Here is a 7120-nt window from a genome sequence, read left to right as displayed (position 1 = left end):
ACAGTAATTTGTAAAGATCTATGCACCCCAATATTCATGGCAGCACAATTTACAATAGCCAAGATATGGAAGCAACCTAAATGTCCATCAAGAGACAACTGGCTAAAGAAATTATAGTTCGTATATACAATGGAATATTACTCAACCATTAAAAAAATGAAATCCTACCATTTGCAAGGACATGGATGGATCTAGAGGTAATTATGCTGAGTGAAATAAGTCAGACAGAGAAAGATAAGTACCATATGATTTCACTTATATGCAGAATCTAAGGAGCAAAAAGAACAAACTAATCAAAAATTGACTCACAAATATGGAGGACAACTTGGTGATGGACAGAGGAGATGGGGGTTGGGAGGCTGGGAAAACGAGGTGAAATTTTATTTTTAAAAAATTTTTGTTTATTATTATTATTTATGCCTACAGCACCTGGTCTTTCTAGGTGGTCTCCCATCCAAGTACTAACCAGGCCTGACCCTGCTTAGCTTCTGAGATCAGACATCAGGCTTGTTGAGGGTGGCATGGCCGTAGACCATGGACTATGGCTCCACTGGGGCATGAACCCAGGACCTTCTGTATGTAAAGCAGACGTGCTAACTGCTACACTATGGAACCACATCCATTATCTCGGAATTTTCATCCCTCCAAGTTCTGCCTCCCTTCTCTGATTTTTAAATAGGGAATGCAGTTAGCATTAATATATTGGCTAGGGAATGCAGTTAGCACTAATATATTGGAAAACCAGAGGAGAAAAGGTGCAATTAGAGGGATCATTTTATAAACTATATAAATGTCTAACCAATGTACTGTATACTTGAAACTAATAAAAAAAACACAAAACATAAATTTATTCTCTTCTGGAGGTCAGAAATCCAAAATAAGTGTCAAGAGTTTAGCTAAGCTACTCCATGGTATTTCTGCCTCAGCATCCATTTGTTTGGCCTAGCAGTGTAAGGGGGATCTTAAACCAATACTTAGCCACCTCATGCAAGCACATTCTCTAGATAGCATACCAGAGTCACAAGAAAATGTAAATTCCTGATATGACTTCCCCAATAGCTTTTGTGATCAAGTCTCTCTTGCCTCCCAGGGCCTTCCCCTGTATGCCCCTTAGATGAGACTTCTGTGGAGCTTACCAGTACCCTATCTATTTGGTATGAATTGAACAATCTGGCTCTAGCCAAGTAACCCCAAAGCACTCCATCCATGGACCCTAATAAAGGCTCGTGCCCCAGGTTCTGCCTCTTTCTCTTTCTGCACTCTACTTAACCACCCTGTGTGGCCCTCAAGGTATGCCATGTACCTCCTTGCCACGTCCAGCAAGTGGTAAATCCTGCCACATCCAGAGCGGCCCTAGAAAATAAACCTGAGTGGGAATGGTGGGAGATTGAGAAAAGAAAGAAGACAGAAAGTGATGATCAAGAGGTTCACTGTCTACCGGTGGTGAACAATGGCCCAGTTTTATTTTTGCAAGATGCTTTTATACAAGAACATACTGGTTGGCATAAGCAGTTTCCCTTAGTCATAACAACACTGTTTCTTCTGCTTTTCCCAAGCTGTGTCTTCTCATGGCCTTCAGCTTGTTTGACTGCCTGCGGCTATGTTTATATTTTCTTGTTCTCAGGAGTTTGCTGAGGCGAGGTAACCCTTGGTTGCCCTCACAGGTTGCAAGGACCTTGTCAGCTTACAACCCATTCTACACCTCCTCCAAGACTGATAAACTTCTTCATTTTAATTCTCTTGTGGTCTATTGTTAAACCAAGGGTCATTTGGCATCCTGTGTTCTGCTTAACAAATGTTAATTTTACAAAGTCATAACAATGAGTCTTATAGGAGTGAAATCAAGATGTCACTAGGGCTAGTTCCTTCTGGAGGCTCTGAGAGGTTGAATTCATTTCTTTGCCCTTTTCACATTTTGGTGGTCATCTATATTCCTTGACTTGTGGCTCCTTCCATCTTCAAAGTATATTACTCCAGTCTTTAATTCTCCTTTTCTGTAGTCAAATTTTCTTCTGCCTCCCTCTTGTAAGGACACTTGTGATCACATTTGGGGTTCACCTAGATAATGCAGGATAATCTTGCCACTTAATGATCCTTAGTTTAATCACATCTACACAGTCCCTTTTGTCATATAAGGAAACATTCACAAGTTCTGGGGATTAGGGCATGGCTATCTTCAAAGCCCATTATTTAGCCTACCACACTCTACCCTCTGGATCCCCCAAATTCATGCCCATCTCACATGTAAAATATATTCACCCCGCCCCAACGTTCCTAAAAGTCTCAACTCATTACAGCATCAACTCGAATTCAAGATTTCATGTATATAATATTATCTCGAAAGTCTCAAATCTCATCATCTAAATCGTTAAACCAGGCATGAGTGATCTCTGGGTGTGAGCCATCCTGGGGCAATATTCCTCTCTATATGTGGACCTGCAAAATTAGAAAAAAAGTTATCGTCTCTCAAAATACAGAAGTGGGGCAGGTATATGATAATAGCTATAATAAACAATCCCATTCCAAAAGGGAGAAATGGAAGGAAGAAAGGAGTCACTGGTTTGAAGTAATTTGAAAACTGGCAGGGAAAACTCTAATGGTTTCAAGGCCCAGGAATAATCCTCTGTGGCTTGTGACTCCATCTTCTGGGTCTAAGATGCTTCCCTCAGATTCATTCTTTCTTCTTCTGGAAGGGTAGCACATATTTGCAATTGAGTAGTTTTACCAGCCTGTTTCCTACTTATAAAATTTTGGGAGTGCAGCAGCTATCTTTTAGTTTGTCTTGTTTCTCTTTCAGTGCAAGGTGGCAGTGTTTCTGCTGATATATCATCAAAAACTTTGTGGGTCTCCTGTGTACGTTACTAAGGTTTATGCCATTAAACAAGAGGCTCCTCCACGGATATTTCCTGAATAATATCACCCCTATTTCCTGGCTTCTGTTGAAATGGCTGAGGGGATGCATGAGTCACATACCTAATCTTTTAAAAGAACTCTCCATGTGATGAAATACTCTGGCTTTTTGATCCTTTCAAGGCACTAGCCAAAGCTTGTCCAGCCACATCATTGGTTTCTCTCCAGAGCATGCTTTCTTGATAGCAAATCTGATAATTTTAGAATATTTTGCAATCTGGATATGCTGAGAAGTTCCTAAATCATTAAGTCTTGGTTCTGTTTTGGTTAACAGTTCCTCCAATTTATCTCTTTACTCTCAAACACAACAAGAAGAAAACAGGTTGCATCTTCAACACTTTGGAAATATCTTTGACTAACTATCCAAGTTTACTTCTTACAGTTTCTGTTTTCCACATAATTCAGCTGTTTCTGCCACTATATAGCAATTGTTCTTTTGCTAACCTCTGCTAAGATTATCCAATTTGAATGTTTCATCTGTTTACTTCTAATTCCTGTCTATTATATTCTATATCAGTGCTGTCCAATAGACCTTTCCTGTGATGATATAAACTTCTATTTACAGTCTACTACAATAGCTAAAGCTTGCAAGTGGCAATCAAGCACTTGAAATATGGCTAGTGCAACTGAGGAACTGAAATTTTAAACTTTATTTATATTAAATAGCCACATGTGGGTAGTAGCTACTTATTAGCAGTCTGTAAGGTGTCTGTGGGGAAAGATGGTTAGGCAAAGATGGTTCTATTCATCAAACCTGTTGCTTCTTTTTGATACTCGTGAAGACTACATTTCTGAGTCTACCGTTTAGTTAGGTGGAGTCATTCAACCGCGATCTGCCCAAAGTGTAATGGATGAATATCACCTTGGGTGATTGTAATTAAGAGAAGATGTGCCTTCTTCATGGTCTCTCTTCATATATCAGCTGGATAGATGCAGAGGAGCCAGAGGGGGACTCTGCAGCCCTATGGTCTGAGCAGAGCCACACATTCAAGGAGCCTGTGTACTTTAGCATGAAGCAGGGCTACCTGACCTGCATTGACTTGTGAACTTTGTGAGAAACAGACCTTTATGGTATTAAGCCACAGAAAGTTTATATTGTTTGTTACCATAGTTAGCCTATTTTGACTAATGTAAGTAGAGAAATTTAGGACTAAACTGCCATTTTGACATACCTGATCCCAGAATTAAGCGCTCTGAAAGTATGGAGAGATAAACAGTTGGTCTTGGCTATAAGGGCTTCTTCTCCTCGTCTCTTGTTATAGTCTGACACTGAACTGGACTTAACTGGTCCATGGAAGAACAGCAAGGCCTCTGGACGATGTCAACCACCTTGGTCTGCAGACTTCTTAGAGCTCTGGCAGCCTTCAAGGTTGTTTCCTGGGCGTGGAGATTTCTTGTTACATTTTTTGTTACATAGAAGACTAAGTGTTCCCAAATCGCCTTTGTGCCAGCTTGTAAACATGCAAAATTGTTGGGCGGGGCCTTCCTTTCACTGGAAGGCTCTTCATAGCACTCCCAGCCCTACTGGTATAGACTCTTGTCTCTATGGAATAGAGAGACTAGTGTATCCTTTGCATTTTGTGCCTCTTGTGCTTGAAAGTAACCATTGGTGAGTCTTAATATAAGTAATGTCATAGTGGTGGGTGTCACTGCACTTTATATAACAGTTGCTATCCAGAGTGAGGCTCACATCATTGGTCCTAGTGTCATGGCATTTGTAAGTAGGGAAAAAGTTGACCAAGCCACACTTGGAGTGGAAGACTTCACTCACCCTGGGCACAGTGGACGTCCATTTGGCCCAGTTGGGCTGGTCAGTGACTGGATGGTAGTGGGAATCATCTCTGGAATCACTAGAGAGGCTCCTCTGGGAAGGCAGCTAAGGTAAAGGGACCTAAAACTCAGTTCTCTGATGTCTTCTTTCTAGGTGGAAGTCTTTCTAAGCCCCAAGGAGGAGAGGATAGGGAAATGAGTAGAAATAATACCAGCTGTTTCAGGAGGGAAGGTGAAATAGGCCTCCTCTGAGCCTTTGTTTGAACAGATAGAGGGAATCATTTCCTTTAGTTATAAAACCAGTCTGATTGCTTAGAATAAGAGATGAATGCCAGACTCTACTTTACTATCTTATTATTAATATTTTAAAACATATACATGCATTATATATACTCTTGAACATGTGATATATTTCAGTTTTTAAGAGAGGGAGGAAAGAAAATGGAGAGAAGCAAGTACAGACAAAATTTTTAAGTTCTGGGAAGTAGAGAAATGAGGGGAAGGGTTGGATAAGCAAAAATCTTTGAAAAACTTAGGTATCAAATGTTTTTTTTTTTTTTAAATGGGATATATTATGTTTGTATGCTCACGAGAAGATAAAAAATATTGAAGCTGGAGATGAGATATTTATAGTTGTCTTTGAGAAAACAGAGTAGATATTAGTGAAAGTGCCGCCATGGCTCACAGGATGGTAAGGAAGTCAAGATGGTTTTGCTGCAGCAGGGCTTACCAGAAATGTGCCCATTGGAACTTCCCAGAAATCCACCTTCCTGGGTGTGGAAGAAAGCTGTTCACACCAGGCTCCAATATAAAACCTCCCCAGGGGGATGCCTAAGAAGCTGCTGGCCACTGTTTATTGCTGACCACTGTGCAGTGCAGAAACTGGATGCTAGGGAAGCCTCTGGTGCTTTAGAAGTGGTGCTGGAAAAGCCAGGCGCTAGTTGCAGGAGCTGGGCAAGGAACACACCAGGACTAGGAAGCAAAAAACATTTTTTCCTGCAATGATTCTTTAGTGCCCTCTACTGACACAGATTAGTGCCTTCTGGCAAAGGAAAAATAAAGGGCTCACATTAATTTTTGGAGCTGAGAAGCAATAAATCCATAACCAACACAATGGAGAATGATGAGATCAGGCTGACAACACCTAAACCTACCATCAAACTTCCTATTACTAAAAGTGGGGTCAGAGATCATGTACCTCTTCATGTGATGCAGTAAGTACACTGCACCACTACAAAGGATTTCTTTTTTACCTTCAATTCTTTTATTGAAAATAATATTTTAGTTTTTCAATTATTAGTTTCAGGTGTACAACATAGTGATTAGACATTTATATAAATTACAAAGTGATCACACCAATAAATCTAGTACCTATCTGACACTGTACATAGTTATAATATTATTGACTATATTCCTTACTATACTTTATATCCCATAACTATTTTGTAACTACCCATTTGTACTTCTTAATCCCTTCTCCTTTTTTACCCACTCTCCCAACCCCACTCCCATCTGGCAACCATCCAAATGTTCTCTGTATCTATGAGTTTGTTTCTGTTTTGTTTCTTTTGTTCTTTAGATTTCACATGTAAGTGAAATTATAGGCATTTGTCTTTCTCTGTCTGACTTAGTCTACTCTGCACAACATCTAGGGACCATCAATGTTGTTGCATCTATGTCGTTTCATTCTTTTTCTTGGGCTGAGTAATATCGCACAGTATATATGTACCATCTCTTCTTTATCCATTCATCCATTGATGGACACACAAGATTCCTTCATATCTTGGCTGCTGTAAATAATGCTACAATAAACATATGGATTCATATGTCCCTCGGAAGTAGTGCTTTGGGTTTCATAGGATAAATATCCAGAAGTGGGATTACCAGGTCCTTTTTTGTTTCTTGTTATAGGCTTTGTTTTAAAGTCTATTTTGTTTGGTATAAGTATTGCTACCTCAGCCTTTTCGTTTTGAAACATCATTAGTCATCCCTTTAGCTTCAGTCTGTTGTGTCTGAATCTGAAGTGAGTCTCTTGTAGACAGTATATGTAAGGGTCTTGTTTTCTTATCCATTTGACCACACTCTTTTGAGTGGATCATTTAATCCATTTATATTCAAAATAATTATTGATAAATATGTAGGTATTGCTATTTAATTATTCATATTTTTAATCTCTCTTTTTTTTTCTTCAAGAAGTCCTCCAACATTTCCTGTAAAACTAGCTTGATGGTGATGAACTCCTTTAGCTTTTCTTGTCCAGGAAGCTCTTTGTCCTTTGATTCTAAATGATAGCTTTGCTGGGTAGAGTAATCTCGATTGTAGGTCCTTGCTTTTCATCACTTTGACTATTTCCTGCCAGTCCCTTTTGACCTACAAAATATCTGCTGAAAAGCAATTGACAATCTTATGGGAGCTCCCTTGTAGGTAACCAGATGTTTTT

The 7120-nt window shown here is 39.6% G+C and overlaps 1 pseudogene; it reads right to left on the bottom strand.

Annotated features, from left to right (window-relative positions):
* Positions 1-417: 417 nt before the first annotated feature.
* On the bottom strand, positions 418-533 carry LOC112481228 (annotated as a pseudogene).
* Between the last annotated feature and the right edge of the window lie 6587 nt (positions 534-7120).

This window comes from Pteropus alecto, unplaced genomic scaffold (genome assembly GCF_000325575.1).
Source record: "Pteropus alecto unplaced genomic scaffold, ASM32557v1 scaffold555, whole genome shotgun sequence".
Taxonomy (NCBI): domain Eukaryota; kingdom Metazoa; phylum Chordata; class Mammalia; order Chiroptera; family Pteropodidae; genus Pteropus; species Pteropus alecto.
This window is presented reverse-complemented; position numbering and strand designations above follow the sequence as displayed.